We start from the raw sequence: 16,255 nt of genomic DNA, 5'->3' as shown, positions 1-16,255 counted from the left end.
TTGCCAACAATGGACCTGTTTACTCACCACTGGAGTGTTAAATCACTGAATGATTGTCTGAATTCACAGTAAACCAACAACATTTCAGGAGGGCCTTACAATTTTTGATTGAAAAGAAATCATAGATTTTTTGAGGAAAGGGGGCTGGGAAATGGGTTAGGCTTTGGACACCTGCAGCTCAACCACTCCCTACCCCAAGAGGGATTACTTGTTCCACAGGGATATAGGGCTGCCTTTCACCTGATTGTGCTACTGACTTTGCTTTCTCTTCAATACGCATAAGTCTTTCGCCTTTTACTAAAGACTTCCGTGGAGAGGAACAACAATGAGTTGACCTTATTTTTTGCCAGGCTCTGCTATTTGGCTAAGCCTCATGTACTTGTAAGAAAAATAAATTAGTAGGATGTAAGAGCCTGTCATTTGAGTAAACTTATTCCTGGAGTCTCTGGTTGAGCTTTGGATCAAGTCTCAAATTACTGTCTGAATTTAGAGTGAAATCAAGATTTAGGCAGGAGCTTACACTTTTGATTGCAAAAAAAACGAATGATTTTTGAGGGCTGTTTGGGGTTAGTTCCATTTTTAGACAGAGGTGCCTAAAAGTGAAATCACTCTCTGAATTATAAGTGAATTCAACAAGAGTTCATCAAGAGCTTACACTTTTGATTGGAAGGAATCAACAAGAGTTCATCAAGAGCTTACACTTTTGATTGGAAGGAATCAACAAGAGTTCATCAAGAGCTTACACTTTTGATTGGAAGGAAATCAAAGATTTTTAAGAATACAGGCTGCGTGGGGAGTGGGATGTTAAGTAACAGGCGACTGCCACGCCCATTTGTATGAGCCGCACCCCGACATTTGAGAGATGCGCTAGTCCGTTGGGTCTGGAGGCAAACATTCATGTGTCATCGCTTCTCGGCCTTTTGGCTAAGATCAAGTGTAGTATCTGTTCTTATCAGTTTAATATCTGATATGTCCTCTATATGAGGACTACATATTAAGCCGATTTTTAGCTCTGGGAGATGAAAAAGGGGCTTGCTCTGCTCACTCCAAGCATTGACCCGGTATTGCAGCACTTCCGGGTACGGTGCTACCTTTATCTTGTGAAAAAAATAACTGGTGACCCAATTCATTGGTGTAGTCTAGGTAGTTGGTTTGCCTCTGTGTACAAGTCTCAACTGGCTGAGACTTTTGGCAAGCAACTGATATGTTTACTCATCAATTGTGCCTTTATTTTGCATTTCACACTGATCACTGATTTTAAATTCACTGATCTGTGAGGACGGTGCCATCTGGGAACCGTCACCCCAAGTGCTCTGTTTGGGAATACCACTCCTGTCTCTGTCACTACCAACTTATACTTACCTGGCAGGGGAGATACCATGATCACAAAGGTGGTTCACCCAGGGCGAGGCTCAGCCATTGCACTCCGGCTGTGTTGACCACTGCGAATTCCTCAAATGTGGGAATCTCGACTGCATAATTTGTGGTAGTGGGGGACTGCGTCCGCGCTCTCCCCTGATATTAGTGTCAAAGAAAAACCAGTGCTTTCCACTTGGACACATCTCTTTCAACTACTGTTGGTCCCCAAGATTGAGCCTCTTTGCCAACAATGGACCAGTATACTCACCACTGGAGTGTTAAACCACTGAGTGATTGTCTGAATTAACAGTAAACCAACAACATTTCAGGAGGGCCTTACAATTTTTGATTGAAAAAAAATCAATGACTTTTGAGGTTTGTTTTTGGGTGATTCCATTGTCGGAAAGAGGTGCCTGAAAGTGAAATCACTGTCTGAATTCAAAGTGAATTCAACAAGAGTTCATCAGGAGCTTGCACGTGTGTGCTCGTGTGCATGCTCTACCCATGGTGGCCCTGAGCTTGTGTGTGAAGTTTGCAGAGTGCGGCTGTCAGTCCAAGACAGGTCTCCAAGAATTTGTCAAACCGACCACTACAAACCGGGAAATGAGTTTGGATTTTGCCTGCAACTCTGTCTTGGTTGGTGCTGAGCTGCTGAAATTTGGACCAGCTCCTCCCGGGGCCCTCAGGGGGGCCACTGTAGATGTTGGGCCCAATAGGAGGTTCCCCTGGGGAAGCTCCCATTGACTCCCATTCAGTCCGAGAGTGTGTGTGTGTGTGCGTGCACGTGTGTACTTGCGTGCATGCTCTTCCCGTGGTGGCCCTGAGCCTGTGTGTGAAGTTTTCAGAGTGCAGGGCAGTGTTTTTGTGGTAGTTGGGGACTGCGTCCGCACTCTCCACTGATATTAGTGTCAAAGAAAAACCAGTGCTTTTAACTTGCACACATCTCTTTGAACTACTGTTGGTCCCCAAGATTGAGCTTCTTTGCCAACAATGGACCTGTTTACTCACCACTGGAGTGTTAAATCACTGAATGATTGTCTGAATTCACAGTAAACCAACAACATTTCAGGAGGGCCTTACAATTTTTGATTGAAAAGAAATCATAGATTTTTTGAGGAAAGGGGGCTGGGAAATGGGTTAGGCTTTGGACACCTGCAGCTCAACCACTCCCTACCCCAAGAGGGATTACTTGTTCCACAGGGATATAGGGCTGCCTTTCACCTGATTGTGCTACTGACTTTGGTTTCTCTTCAATACGCATAAGTCTTTCGCCTTTTACTAAAGACTTCCGTGGAGAGGAACAACAATGAGTTGACCTTATTTTTTGCCAGGCTCTGCTATTTGGCTAAGCCTCATGTACTTGTAAGAAAAATAAATTAGTAGGATGGAAGAGCCTGTCATTTGAGTAAACTTATTCCTGGAGTCTCTGGTTGAGCTTTGGATCAAGTCTCAAATTACTGTCTGAATTTAGAGTGAAATCAAGATTTAGGCAGGAGCTTACACTTTTGATTGCAAAAAAAACGAATGATTTTTGAGGGCTGTTTGGGGTTAGTTCCATTTTTAGACAGAGGTGCCTAAAAGTGAAATCACTCTCTGAATTATAAGTGAATTCAACAAGAGTTCATCAAGAGCTTACACTTTTGATTGGAAGGAATCAACAAGAGTTCATCAAGAGCTTACACTTTTGATTGGAAGGAATCAACAAGAGTTCATCAAGAGCTTACACTTTTGATTGGAAGGAAATCAAAGATTTTTAAGAATACAGGCTGCGTGGGGAGTGGGATGTTAAGTAACAGGCGACTGCCACGCCCATTTGTATGAGCCGCACCCCGACATTTGAGAGATGCGCTAGTCCGTTGGGTCTGGAGGCAAACATTCATGTGTCATCGCTTCTCGGCCTTTTGGCTAAGATCAAGTGTAGTATCTGTTCTTATCAGTTTTGTCAGTAGACAAAACATCAGTTCTACTTCAAAATATTTGCAAGGATTTTAAATTGCTGGACTGTTTCAAAACCATGCATCCCAGAGAGGAGGGTTTCACCTGGTTCAGTGATGATGGCGCCAGAGCCTCTCGAATAGACCACATTTTAACACGGGATTGTCCACCAACTGATGCTAATTTGTCACCTGTGTTCTTTTCAGACCACGCAATGCTTTCGTGCACCCTCTCACTATCCTCTGGCGTGACAGCAGGAACGGGTCTGTGGAAACTCAACTGCTCCCTACTAAAAAATAAGGAGTTAGTTAGCCAGTTTAGGGAGCAGTACCAAGAGTGGCAGACCCTCCAAGACATGTACAATACACGTGCACACTGGTGGGAAATGATAAAAAAAAGGACAAAGACTTTCTTTAGACAGGCAGGTAAGAAAAAGAAAGATAAGGACAATAGACGCATGTTGGGACTACAGAAGAGACTACAGCGCTATTTTACAATAAACAAACAAGGGATAGATTTTAAGGAAGAAATAAAAGAAATCAAAGCAGATATGTTGTTGTTAGCAGAAACGAAAAGCAAAGGTGTTATTCTAAGAAGTAAAGAAAGGGAGATTGAGGAAGGGGAAAAATGCACAAGGTATTTCTTTAAGAAAATTGTAAACAAAGGAGGGGGCATGCTAAGACTGAAAAAAGACAACGGAGACACAGCTGAAACAACTGCAGAAATACTTTCTGTAATAGAAAACTTTTATTCAGAGCTCTACAAAGAAAAATCTGTTAAGAGCGAAGCCATAGAGGATGTTTTAAAATGCATTGAAAAAACGGTGGAAGACAGCAGGCTTTTAACCCACAATTTTACCATACCAGAGTTAAGCAACTGCATGAAAAGTTTTAAAACAGGGAAGTCTCCAGGAGAGGATGGCCTCCCCTGGGAATTCTACTCAACCTTTTGGGACATTCTAAACCCTGACTTGCTCACTGTCTTCATGGAACTTGAAAAATTTGATCAACTACCTGAAAGCTTTAGAGTAGGAATAGTGACCCTCCTGCATAAAGGTAAGGAAAAAACAGACCTGAAGAACTGGAGACCGATCACCCTTTTAAACTGTGACTGTAAACTTTTTAGCAAAATATTGGCATCACGGATGTCTGGAGTCTTAGGGGAGATGATTCACCCAGATCAAGCCTGTGCCGTACCTGGGAGGAAGATCACAGATAGCCTCATACTGATCCGAGACACCATCTGTTATGCGAGAGACAGAAACATTCGGCTAGTAGTCCTAAATTTAGACTTTGAAAAAGCCTTTGATCGGGTCTCGCACCAGTACCTCTTTCAAGTGCTGCAAAAAGTGGGCTTCCCGGAGAGGATGATAAGATGGGTGGGATTGCTGTACCGGGGCATTACAAGCAAATTTGTTGCTAACGGACACCTGACAAAAGCAGTTAACATAAACTGCGGTGTTCGCCAAGGTTGTCCGTTATCTGCCCTCCTCTATGTTATAGGTATCGAACCTTTGGCAAGAGCCTTGAGAAAAGACAAACAAATCAATGGGGTAATAGTGCCAGGGAGTGGAGGACTCGAAACCAAATGCATCTTATATATGGACGACATAAACATCATATGCACTGATCTTTCATCTGTCTACAGGACACTGGACCTCACTGACTGGTATGGACGGGCCTCTGGGTCAAAGCTCAACAGAAGCAAGACCCAAGCTCAATTTTATGGACCATGGAAGGCCACAGAAACCACAGAACTCCCCCTGACTGTGACCCAGACTGATCAAAGAATACTTGGGATCAAATTCAATGCAGAAGGGCGGGGGGAAACCAATTGGCCAGACGTGATAAGAAAAGTTAGGCAGAGACTAGGTTACTGGACACTGAGAGGACTGACCTTAGAAGGAAAGGTTCTAATTATCAAAGCTGTGATCTTACCTTTGTTTCTACTCATCTGTTCTGTTTTCTTACCACCAAAAAAAGTGCTTTCAGAGTTGGAAAGAGCCATCTTTTATTTCCTGTGGGGGTCCAAGTGGGAACGACTGAGAAGAAGTGAAATGAAAAAGACAAAGAAAAAAGGAGGAAAAGGAGTGCCGGACCTGCTTTTGTTCTTAGGAAGCAGATACACTGCACTGCATCTCACCGCTGCAACAGCACCATCAAGAAACCCAAAGACTGCAGCAATAACCCAGTTCTGGATGGGGTCCTATCTCAGAACTTTAAAACTTATACCCAAGGATTTGAGAAAACCAGTTTCCTTTAACCTGCCACCGGCCTATGCTTTTATCCAGACCTTTTTACAAAATTTTAAACTCGAACAGGAGGACTTAAAGGCACTAACTAATCACCGCTGTCTAATTTCTGTTGTGCAGGAACGAGATCCAGTTACCCCAGTACGTGGGCTAGCATTTGGAAAGCCATCAACAGTTTGGCACAATGTAAACAACCCTGCTCTTCCAAACAGACTCCGGGACCTGTCATGGATGGTGGCTCACGAGATCCTCCCAGTCAGGTCCGTCATGTACTCCCGCGGGATGTCTGCACACTCGACCTGCCCCAGACCAGGCTGTGGCGCACCAGAGTCTGTGAGGCACCTGCTGTGGGAGTGCAGTGCTGCCGTAGACCAGTGGGCAATGGCCGGCTCCTTGAATTTCCCGTACTTGCCAGCAAAGGAGGTCCTGACAGCGCAGCTAGTGTTGTATGGGGTGAGCGAAAAAGCAAAAATCCCAGCAAGTGACTTTGCCAAACAGTGGGTCACCCTAGTCGCAATTACAGATGCCATATGGACCTCCAGAAACATGCTGGTAAGAAGGCACATGCAGATCCCCCCCATGGCTGTGACCCGAATGGCCGCAGCAACGGTCCAAATGGCCGCAGGCGGAAGGCCAAGGGCACAGCCAAAAAGAAGAATCGCCTCTGTGCCCATTCGGACGAAGGAGCCGGAGCCACACATGCAGAGGTCAAAGCAGCGGCGGCCTGACTCTCCGGGAGAGGCAGGTGGGAAGGAGCATTGGGTGGGGCTCTCCTGAGTACCAACTACAGAGTACCCAGGAAAATCCGTTTTGAAGAGAGAGAAGAAAAAAGAAAAAAAAAAAAAGAAAAAAAAAACGAGACCCCTCTCGCAAATCCTGCACAACAAGAGATGATAGATTACTTTTAAAGTCATGTGTCAATTCTGTAAAATCTGGTTGGTTTTTAAATTTGAATGTATGTTGTAAATGCAAAGATCCCTTTCTAAAAAACATCCTTGTATACTGTTTTCGACCTTTTTACCTAAAAAGTACTTTGATTGACTGATGTTGGACAAGAAAAAGTACCAATAAAACTTTTCGAAAGAAAAAATCTGTTCTTATCAGTTTAATATCTGATATGTCCTCTATATGAGGACTACATATTAAGCCGATTTTTAGCTCTGGGAGATGAAAAAGGGGCTTGCTCTGCTCACTCCAAGCATTGACCCGGTATTGCAGCACTTCCGGGAACGGTGCAACCTTTATCTTGTGAAAAAAATAACTGGTGACCCAATTCATTGGTGTAGTCTAGGTAGTTGGTTTGCCTCTGTGTACAAGTCTCAACTGGCTGAGACTTTTGGCAAGCAACTGATATGTTTACTCATCAATTGTGCCTTTATTTTGCATTTCACACTGATCACTGATTTTAAATTCACTGATCTGTGAGGACGGTGCCATCTGGGAACCGTCACCCCAAGTGCTCTGTTTGGGAATACCACTCCTGTCTCTGTCACTACCAACTTATACTTACCTGGCAGGGGAGATACCATGATCACAAAGGTGGTTCACCCAGGGCGAGGCTCAGCCATTGCACTCCGGCTGTGTTGACCACTGCGAATTCCTCAAATGTGGGAATCTCGACTGCATAATTTGTGGTAGTGGGGGACTGCGTCCGCGCTCTCCCCTGATATTAGTGTCAAAGAAAAACCAGTGCTTTCCACTTGGACACATCTCTTTCAACTACTGTTGGTCCCCAAGATTGAGCCTCTTTGCCAACAATGGACCAGTATACTCACCACTGGAGTGTTAAACCACTGAGTGATTGTCTGAATTAACAGTAAACCAACAACATTTCAGGAGGGCCTTACAATTTTTGATTGAAAAAAAATCAATGACTTTTGAGGTTTGTTTTTGGGTGATTCCATTGTCGGAAAGAGGTGCCTGAAAGTGAAATCACTGTCTGAATTCAAAGTGAATTCAACAAGAGTTCATCAGGAGCTTGCACGTGTGTGCTCGTGTGCATGCTCTACCCATGGTGGCCCTGAGCTTGTGTGTGAAGTTTGCAGAGTGCGGCTGTCAGTCCAAGACAGGTCTCCAAGAATTTGTGAAACCGACCACTACAAACCGGGAAATGAGTTTGGATTTTGCCTGCAACTCTGTCTTGGTTGGTGCTGAGCTGCTGAAATTTGGACCAGCTCCTCCCGGGGCCCTCAGGGGGGCCACTGTAGATTTTGGGCCCAATAGGAGGTTCCCCTGGGGAAGCTCCCATTGACTCCCATTCAGTCCGAGTGTGTGTGTGTGTGTGCGTGCACGTGTGTACTTGCGTGCATGCTCTTCCCGTGGTGGCCCTGAGCCTGTGTGTGAAGTTTTCAGAGTGCAGGGCAGTGTTTTTGTGGTAGTTGGGGACTGCGTCCGCACTCTCCACTGATATTAGTGTCAAAGAAAAACCAGTGCTTTTCACTGGCACACATCTCTTTGAACTACTGTTGGTCCCCAAGATTGAGCTTCTTTGCCAACAATGGACCTGTTTACTCACCACTGGAGTGTTAAATCACTGAATGATTGTCTGAATTCACAGTAAACCAACAACATTTCAGGAGGGCCTTACAATTTTTGATTGAAAAGAAATCATAGATTTTTTGAGGAAAGGGGGCTGGGAAATGGGTTAGGCTTTGGACACCTGCAGCTCAACCACTCCCTACCCCAAGAGGGATTACTTGTTCCACAGGGATATAGGGCTGCCTTTCACCTGATTGTGCTACTGACTTTGCTTTCTCTTCAATACGCATAAGTCTTTCGCCTTTTACTAAAGACTTCCGTGGAGAGGAACAACAATGAGTTGACCTTATTTTTTGCCAGGCTCTGCTATTTGGCTAAGCCTCATGTACTTGTAAGAAAAATAAATTAGTAGGATGGAAGAGCCTGTCATTTGAGTAAACTTATTCCTGGAGTCTCTGGTTGAGCTTTGGATCAAGTCTCAAATTACTGTCTGAATTTAGAGTGAAATCAAGATTTAGGCAGGAGCTTACACTTTTGATTGCAAAAAAACCGAATGATTTTTGAGGGCTGTTTGGGGTTAGTTCCATTTTTAGACAGAGGTGCCTAAAAGTGAAATCACTCTCTGAATTATAAGTGAATTCAACAAGAGTTCATCAAGAGCTTACACTTTTGATTGGAAGGAATCAACAAGAGTTCATCAAGAGCTTACACTTTTGATTGGAAGGAATCAACAAGAGTTCATCAAGAGCTTACACTTTTGATTGGAAGGAAATCAAAGATTTTTAAGAATACAGGCTGCGTGGGGAGTGGGATGTTAAGTAACAGGCGACTGCCACGCCCATTTGTATGAGCCGCACCCCGACATTTGAGAGATGCGCTAGTCCGTTGGGTCTGGAAGCAAACATTCATGTGTCATCGCTTCTCGGCCTTTTGGCTAAGATCAAGTGTAGTATCTGTTCTTATCAGTTTAATATCTGATATGTCCTCTATATGAGGACTACATATTAAGCCGATTTTTAGCTCTGGGAGATGAAAAAGGGGCTTGCTCTGCTCACTCCAAGCATTGACCCGGTATTGCAGCACTTCCGGGAACGGTGCAACCTTTATCTTGTGAAAAAAATAACTGGTGACCCAATTCATTGGTGTAGTCTAGGTAGTTGGTTTGCCTCTGTGTACAAGTCTCAACTGGCTGAGACTTTTGGCAAGCAACTGATATGTTTACTCATCAATTGTGCCTTTATTTTGCATTTCACACTGATCACTGATTTTAAATTCACTGATCTGTGAGGACGGTGCCATCTGGGAACCGTCACCCCAAGTGCTCTGTTTGGGAATACCACTCCTGTCTCTGTCACTACCAACTTATACTTACCTGGCAGGGGAGATACCATGATCACAAAGGTGGTTCACCCAGGGCGAGGCTCAGCCATTGCACTCCGGCTGTGTTGACCACTGCGAATTCCTCAAATGTGGGAATCTCGACTGCATAATTTGTGGTAGTGGGGGACTGCGTCCGCGCTCTCCCCTGATATTAATGTCAAAGAAAAACCAGTGCTTTCCACTTGGACACATCTCTTTCAACTACTGTTGGTCCCCAAGATTGAGCCTCTTTGCCAACAATGGACCAGTATACTCACCACTGGAGTGTTAAACCACTGAGTGATTGTCTGAATTAACAGTAAACCATTAACATTTCAGGAGGGCCTTACAATTTTTGATTGAAAAAAAATCAATGACTTTTGAGGTTTGTTTTTGGGTGATTCCATTGTCGGAAAGAGGTGCCTGAAAGTGAAATCACTGTCTGAATTCAAAGTGAATTCAACAAGAGTTCATCAGGAGCTTGCACGTGTGTGCTCGTGTGCATGCTCTACCCATGGTGGCCCTGAGCTTGTGTGTGAAGTTTGCAGAGTGCGGCTGTCAGTCCAAGAATTTGTGAAACCGACCACTACAAACCGGGAAATGAGTTTGGATTTTGCCTGCAACTCTGTCTTGGTTGGTGCTGGGCTGCTGAAATTTGGACCAGCTCCTCCCGGGGCCCTCAGGGGGGCCACTGTAGATTTTGGGCCCAATAGGAGGTTCCCCTGGGGAAGCTCCCATTGACTCCCATTCAGTCCGAGTGTGTGTGTGTGTGCGTGCACGTGTGTACTTGCGTGCATGCTCTTCCCGTGGTGGCCCTGAGCCTGTGTGTGAAGTTTTCAGAGTGTTTTTGTGGTAGTTGGGGACTGCGTCCGCACTCTCCACTGATATTAGTGTCAAAGAAAAACCAGTGCTTTTAACTTGCACACATCTCTTTGAACTACTGTTGGTCCCCAAGATTGAGCTTCTTTGCCAACAATGGACCTGTTTACTCACCACTGGAGTGTTAAATCACTGAATGATTGTCTGAATTCACAGTAAACCAACAACATTTCAGGAGGGCCTTACAATTTTTGATTGAAAAGAAATCATAGATTTTTTGAGGAAAGGGGGCTGGGAAATGGGTTAGGCTTTGGACACCTGCAGCTCAACCACTCCCTACCCCAAGAGGGATTACTTGTTCCACAGGGATATAGGGCTGCCTTTCACCTGATTGTGCTACTGACTTTGGTTTCTCTTCAATACGCATAAGTCTTTCGCCTTTTACTAAAGACTTCCGTGGAGAGGAACAACAATGAGTTGACCTTATTTTTTGCCAGGCTCTGCTATTTGGCTAAGCCTCATGTACTTGTAAGAAAAATAAATTAGTAGGATGGAAGAGCCTGTCATTTGAGTAAACTTATTCCTGGAGTCTCTGGTTGAGCTTTGGATCAAGTCTCAAATTACTGTCTGAATTTAGAGTGAAATCAAGATTTAGGCAGGAGCTTACACTTTTGATTGCAAAAAAACCGAATGATTTTTGAGGGCTGTTTGGGGTTAGTTCCATTTTTAGACAGAGGTGCCTAAAAGTGAAATCACTCTCTGAATTATAAGTGAATTCAACAAGAGTTCATCAAGAGCTTACACTTTTGATTGGAAGGAATCAACAAGAGTTCATCAAGAGCTTACACTTTTGATTGGAAGGAATCAACAAGAGTTCATCAAGAGCTTACACTTTTGATTGGAAGGAATCAACAAGAGTTCATCAAGAGCTTACACTTTTGATTGGAAGGAAATCAAAGATTTTTAAGAATACAGGCTGCGTGGGGAGTGGGATGTTAAGTAACAGGCGACTGCCACGCCCATTTGTATGAGCCGCACCCCGACATTTGAGAGATGCGCTAGTCCGTTGGGTCTGGAGGCAAACATTCATGTGTCATCGCTTCTCGGCCTTCTGGCTAAGATCAAGTGTAGTATCTGTTCTTAAAGATCTGCCTTTTTAAGACATCCTAATCTTGGAAATGCCATCAATGTCTTACAAAACGTCTTACCTGTTATTTTTCCTTTTTAGCGTACTCATGACATTAACCCTCTCAACAATCAATGTTAGAAGTGTGAAATCGAGAATTAGAGCCCAGAGTGTTTTATCCTTTCTTAATTCCTGTAAGTCGGATGTGTTTTTAATACAGGAGTGTGGTCTGCCCTTCCTAAACCACTATAAAAAATGGGAAAAATTATGGCCACAAACGTCAATATGGAGTGGATCCAATGAAAATAAAAATGATGGAGTTGCCATTTTACTAAAAAATCCACTCATCCAGGTGAAGGGCAGCACTGTGGTGAGGGATGGCCGGGCACTGTTAGCGCACTTATCTTTTATGGGAAAGGATGTCAAGCTCTTAAACATTTATGGTTTTAATGACAAAAATGACAGATATGACCTCTTAGAAGAACTGCAGTACCACATGCTAGGTAAGACACCTTTAGTCGTAGGAGGAGATTTTAACTGTATTCTTAGCAGAAATGACAGAAAAGGAGCAGGGGAAGATTTCAAAGTAGACAAAACATCAGTTCTACTTCAAAATATTTGCAAGGATTTTAAATTGCTGGACTGTTTCAAAACCATGCATCCCAGAGAGGAGGGTTTCACCTGGTTCAGTGATGATGGCGCCAGAGCCTCTCGAATAGACCACATTTTAACACGGGATTGTCCACCAACTGATGCTAATTTGTCACCTGTGTTCTTTTCAGACCACGCAATGCTTTCGTGCACCCTCTCACTATCCTCTGGCGTGACAGCAGGAACGGGTCTGTGGAAACTCAACTGCTCCCTACTAAAAAATAAGGAGTTAGTTAGCCAGTTTAGGGAGCAGTACCAAGAGTGGCAGACCCTCCAAGACATGTACAATACACGTGCACACTGGTGGGAAATGATAAAAAAAAGGACAAAGACTTTCTTTAGACAGGCAGGTAAGAAAAAGAAAGATAAGGACAATAGACGCATGTTGGGACTACAGAAGAGACTACAGCGCTATTTTACAATAAACAAACAAGGGATAGATTTTAAGGAAGAAATAAAAGAAATCAAAGCAGATATGTTGTTGTTAGCAGAAACGAAAAGCAAAGGTGTTATTCTAAGAAGTAAAGAAAGGGAGATTGAGGAAGGGGAAAAATGCACAAGGTATTTCTTTAAGAAAATTGTAAACAAAGGAGGGGGCATGCTAAGACTGAAAAAAGACAACGGAGACACAGCTGAAACAACTGCAGAAATACTTTCTGTAATAGAAAACTTTTATTCAGAGCTCTACAAAGAAAAATCTGTTAAGAGCGAAGCCATAGAGGATGTTTTAAAATGCATTGAAAAAACGGTGGAAGACAGCAGGCTTTTAACCCACAATTTTACCATACCAGAGTTAAGCAACTGCATGAAAAGTTTTAAAACAGGGAAGTCTCCAGGAGAGGATGGCCTCCCCTGGGAATTCTACTAAACCTTTTGGGACATTCTAAACCCTGACTTGCTCACTGTCTTCATGGAACTTGAAAAATTTGATCAACTACCTGAAAGCTTTAGAGTAGGAATAGTGACCCTCCTGCATAAAGGTAAGGAAAAAACAGACCTGAAGAACTGGAGACCGATCACCCTTTTAAACTGTGACTGTAAACTTTTTAGCAAAATATTGGCATCACGGATGTCTGGAGTCTTAGGGGAGATGATTCACCCAGATCAAGCCTGTGCCGTACCTGGGAGGAAGATCACAGATAGCCTCATACTGATCCGAGACACCATCTGTTATGCGAGAGACAGAAACATTCGGCTAGTAGTCCTAAATTTAGACTTTGAAAAAGCCTTTGATCGGGTCTCGCACCAGTACCTCTTTCAAGTGCTGCAAAAAGTGGGCTTCCCGGAGAGGATGATAAGATGGGTGGGATTGCTGTACCGGGGCATTACAAGCAAATTTGTTGCTAACGGACACCTGACAAAAGCAGTTAACATAAACTGCGGTGTTCGCCAAGGTTGTCCGTTATCTGCCCTCCTCTATGTTATAGGTATCGAACCTTTGGCAAGAGCCTTGAGAAAAGACAAACAAATCAATGGGGTAATAGTGCCAGGGAGTGGAGGACTCGAAACCAAATGCATCTTATATATGGACGACATAAACATCATATGCACTGATCTTTCATCTGTCTACAGGACACTGGACCTCACTGACTGGTATGGACGGGCCTCTGGGTCAAAGCTCAACAGAAGCAAGACCCAAGCTCAATTTTATGGACCATGGAAGGCCACAGAAACCACAGAACTCCCCCTGACTGTGACCCAGACTGATCAAAGAATACTTGGGATCAAATTCAATGCAGAAGGGCGGGGGGAAACCAATTGGCCAGACGTGATAAGAAAAGTTAGGCAGAGACTAGGTTACTGGACACTGAGAGGACTGACCTTAGAAGGAAAGGTTCTAATTATCAAAGCTGTGATCTTACCTTTGTTTCTACTCATCTGTTCTGTTTTCTTACCACCAAAAAAAGTGCTTTCAGAGTTGGAAAGAGCCATCTTTTATTTCCTGTGGGGGTCCAAGTGGGAACGACTGAGAAGAAGTGAAATGAAAAAGACAAAGAAAAAAGGAGGAAAAGGAGTGCCGGACCTGCTTTTGTTCTTAGGAAGCAGATACACTGCACTGCATCTCACCGCTGCAACAGCACCATCAAGAAACCCAAAGACTGCAGCAATAACCCAGTTCTGGATGGGGTCCTATCTCAGAACTTTAAAACTTATACCCAAGGATTTGAGAAAACCAGTTTCCTTTAACCTGCCACCGGCCTATGCTTTTATCCAGACCTTTTTACAAAATTTTAAACTCGAACAGGAGGACTTAAAGGCACTAACTAATCACCGCTGTCTAATTTCTGTTGTGCAGGAACGAGATCCAGTTACCCCAGTACGTGGGCTAGCATTTGGAAAGCCATCAACAGTTTGGCACAATGTAAACAACCCTGCTCTTCCAAACAGACTCCGGGACCTGTCATGGATGGTGGCTCACGAGATCCTCCCAGTCAGGTCCGTCATGTACTCCCGCGGGATGTCTGCACACTCGACCTGCCCCAGACCAGGCTGTGGCGCACCAGAGTCTGTGAGGCACCTGCTGTGGGAGTGCAGTGCTGCCGTAGACCAGTGGGCAATGGCCGGCTCCTTGAATTTCCCGTACTTGCCAGCAAAGGAGGTCCTGACAGCGCAGCTAGTGTTGTATGGGGTGAGCGAAAAAGCAAAAATCCCAGCAAGTGACTTTGCCAAACAGTGGGTCACCCTAGTCGCAATTACAGATGCCATATGGACCTCCAGAAACATGCTGGTAAGAAGGCACATGCAGATCCCCCCCATGGCTGTGACCCGAATGGCCGCAGCAACGGTCCAAATGGCCGCAGGCGGAAGGCCAAGGGCACAGCCAAAAAGAAGAATCGCCTCTGTGCCCATTCGGACGAAGGAGCCGGAGCCACACATGCAGAGGTCAAAGCAGCGGCGGCCTGACTCTCCGGGAGAGGCAGGTGGGAAGGAGCATTGGGTGGGGCTCTCCTGAGTACCAACTACAGAGTACCCAGGAAAATCCGTTTTGAAGAGAGAGAAGAAAAAAGAAAAAAAAAAAAAAAAGAAAAAAAAAACGAGACCCCTCTCGCAAATCCTGCACAACAAGAGATGATAGATTACTTTTAAAGTCATGTGTCAATTCTGTAAAATCTGGTTGGTTTTTAAATTTGAATGTATGTTGTAAATGCAAAGATCCCTTTCTAAAAAACATCCTTGTATACTGTTTTCGACCTTTTTACCTAAAAAGTACTTTGATTGACTGATGTTGGACAAGAAAAAGTACCAATAAAACTTTTCGAAAGAAAAAATCTGTTCTTATCAGTTTAATATCTGATATGTCCTCTATATGAGGACTACATATTAAGCCGATTTTTAGCTCTGGGAGATGAAAAAGGGGCTTGCTCTGCTCACTCCAAGCATTGACCCGGTATTGCAGCACTTCCGGGAACGGTGCAACCTTTATCTTGTGAAAAAAATAACTGGTGACCCAATTCATTGGTGTAGTCTAGGTAGTTGGTTTGCCTCTGTGTACAAGTCTCAACTGGCTGAGACTTTTGGCAAGCAACTGATATGTTTACTCATCAATTGTGCCTTTATTTTGCATTTCACACTGATCACTGATTTTAAATTCACTGATCTGTGAGGACGGTGCCATCTGGGAACCGTCACCCCAAGTGCTCTGTTTGGGAATACCACTCCTGTCTCTGTCACTACCAACTTATACTTACCTGGCAGGGGAGATACCATGATCACAAAGGTGGTTCACCCAGGGCGAGGCTCAGCCATTGCACTCCGGCTGTGTTGACCACTGCGAATTCCTCAAATGTGGGAATCTCGACTGCATAATTTGTGGTAGTGGGGGACTGCGTCCGCGCTCTCCCCTGATATTAGTGTCAAAGAAAAACCAGTGCTTTCCACTTGGACACATCTCTTTCAACTACTGTTGGTCCCCAAGATTGAGCCTCTTTGCCAACAATGGACCAGTATACTCACCACTGGAGTGTTAAACCACTGAGTGATTGTCTGAATTAACAGTAAACCAACAACATTTCAGGAGGGCCTTACAATTTTTGATTGAAAAAAAATCAATGACTTTTGAGGTTTGTTTTTGGGTGATTCCATTGTCGGAAAGAGGTGCCTGAAAGTGAAATCACTGTCTGAATTCAAAGTGAATTCAACAAGAGTTCATCAGGAGCTTGCACGTGTGTGCTCGTGTGCATGCTCTACCCATGGTGGCCCTGAGCTTGTGTGTGAAGTTTGCAGAGTGCGGCTGTCAGTCCAAGACAGGTCTCCAAGAATTTGTGAAACCGACCACT

At 44.2% G+C, this 16,255-nt stretch overlaps 10 non-coding genes and 4 pseudogenes across 10 annotated transcripts; all 14 read left to right on the top strand.

Annotated features, from left to right (window-relative positions):
* Nucleotides 1–253: 253 nt before the first annotated feature.
* On the top strand, nt 254–369 carry LOC134109710 (U5 spliceosomal RNA). Its single transcript, XR_009943112.1, has one exon. It is a non-coding gene; the product is annotated as a U5 spliceosomal RNA (small nuclear RNA).
* Nucleotides 370–904: 535 nt separating this feature from the next.
* LOC134109599 (U2 spliceosomal RNA) lies at nt 905–1,095 on the top strand. The gene has a single exon (XR_009943008.1). It is a non-coding gene; the product is annotated as a U2 spliceosomal RNA (small nuclear RNA).
* A 259-nt stretch (nt 1,096–1,354) lies between these two features.
* On the top strand, nt 1,355–1,518 carry LOC134109489 (U1 spliceosomal RNA). The gene has a single exon (XR_009942898.1). It is a non-coding gene; the product is annotated as a U1 spliceosomal RNA (small nuclear RNA).
* Nucleotides 1,519–2,593: 1,075 nt separating this feature from the next.
* On the top strand, nt 2,594–2,709 carry LOC134109683 (U5 spliceosomal RNA). The gene has a single exon (XR_009943085.1). It is a non-coding gene; the product is annotated as a U5 spliceosomal RNA (small nuclear RNA).
* Nucleotides 2,710–3,244: 535 nt separating this feature from the next.
* Nucleotides 3,245–3,366, top strand: LOC134109618 (U2 spliceosomal RNA; annotated as a pseudogene).
* Nucleotides 3,367–6,614: 3,248 nt separating this feature from the next.
* LOC134109616 (U2 spliceosomal RNA) lies at nt 6,615–6,788 on the top strand (annotated as a pseudogene).
* A 259-nt stretch (nt 6,789–7,047) lies between these two features.
* LOC134109488 (U1 spliceosomal RNA) lies at nt 7,048–7,211 on the top strand. The gene has a single exon (XR_009942897.1). It is a non-coding gene; the product is annotated as a U1 spliceosomal RNA (small nuclear RNA).
* A 1,075-nt stretch (nt 7,212–8,286) lies between these two features.
* LOC134109709 (U5 spliceosomal RNA) lies at nt 8,287–8,402 on the top strand. The gene has a single exon (XR_009943111.1). It is a non-coding gene; the product is annotated as a U5 spliceosomal RNA (small nuclear RNA).
* A 535-nt stretch (nt 8,403–8,937) lies between these two features.
* LOC134109568 (U2 spliceosomal RNA) lies at nt 8,938–9,128 on the top strand. The gene has a single exon (XR_009942977.1). It is a non-coding gene; the product is annotated as a U2 spliceosomal RNA (small nuclear RNA).
* A 259-nt stretch (nt 9,129–9,387) lies between these two features.
* LOC119208957 (U1 spliceosomal RNA) lies at nt 9,388–9,551 on the top strand. The gene has a single exon (XR_005119506.1). It is a non-coding gene; the product is annotated as a U1 spliceosomal RNA (small nuclear RNA).
* Nucleotides 9,552–10,601: 1,050 nt separating this feature from the next.
* On the top strand, nt 10,602–10,717 carry LOC134109682 (U5 spliceosomal RNA). Its single transcript, XR_009943084.1, has one exon. It is a non-coding gene; the product is annotated as a U5 spliceosomal RNA (small nuclear RNA).
* Nucleotides 10,718–11,296: 579 nt separating this feature from the next.
* LOC134109620 (U2 spliceosomal RNA) lies at nt 11,297–11,452 on the top strand (annotated as a pseudogene).
* A 3,774-nt stretch (nt 11,453–15,226) lies between these two features.
* Nucleotides 15,227–15,400, top strand: LOC119208953 (U2 spliceosomal RNA; annotated as a pseudogene).
* Nucleotides 15,401–15,659: 259 nt separating this feature from the next.
* LOC134109486 (U1 spliceosomal RNA) lies at nt 15,660–15,823 on the top strand. The gene has a single exon (XR_009942895.1). It is a non-coding gene; the product is annotated as a U1 spliceosomal RNA (small nuclear RNA).
* The last annotated feature ends 432 nt before the right edge of the window (nt 15,824–16,255 follow it).

Source organism: Pungitius pungitius, unplaced genomic scaffold (assembly GCF_949316345.1).
Source record: "Pungitius pungitius unplaced genomic scaffold, fPunPun2.1 scaffold_38, whole genome shotgun sequence".
In the NCBI taxonomy this organism is placed as follows: domain Eukaryota; kingdom Metazoa; phylum Chordata; class Actinopteri; order Perciformes; family Gasterosteidae; genus Pungitius; species Pungitius pungitius.
This window is presented reverse-complemented; position numbering and strand designations above follow the sequence as displayed.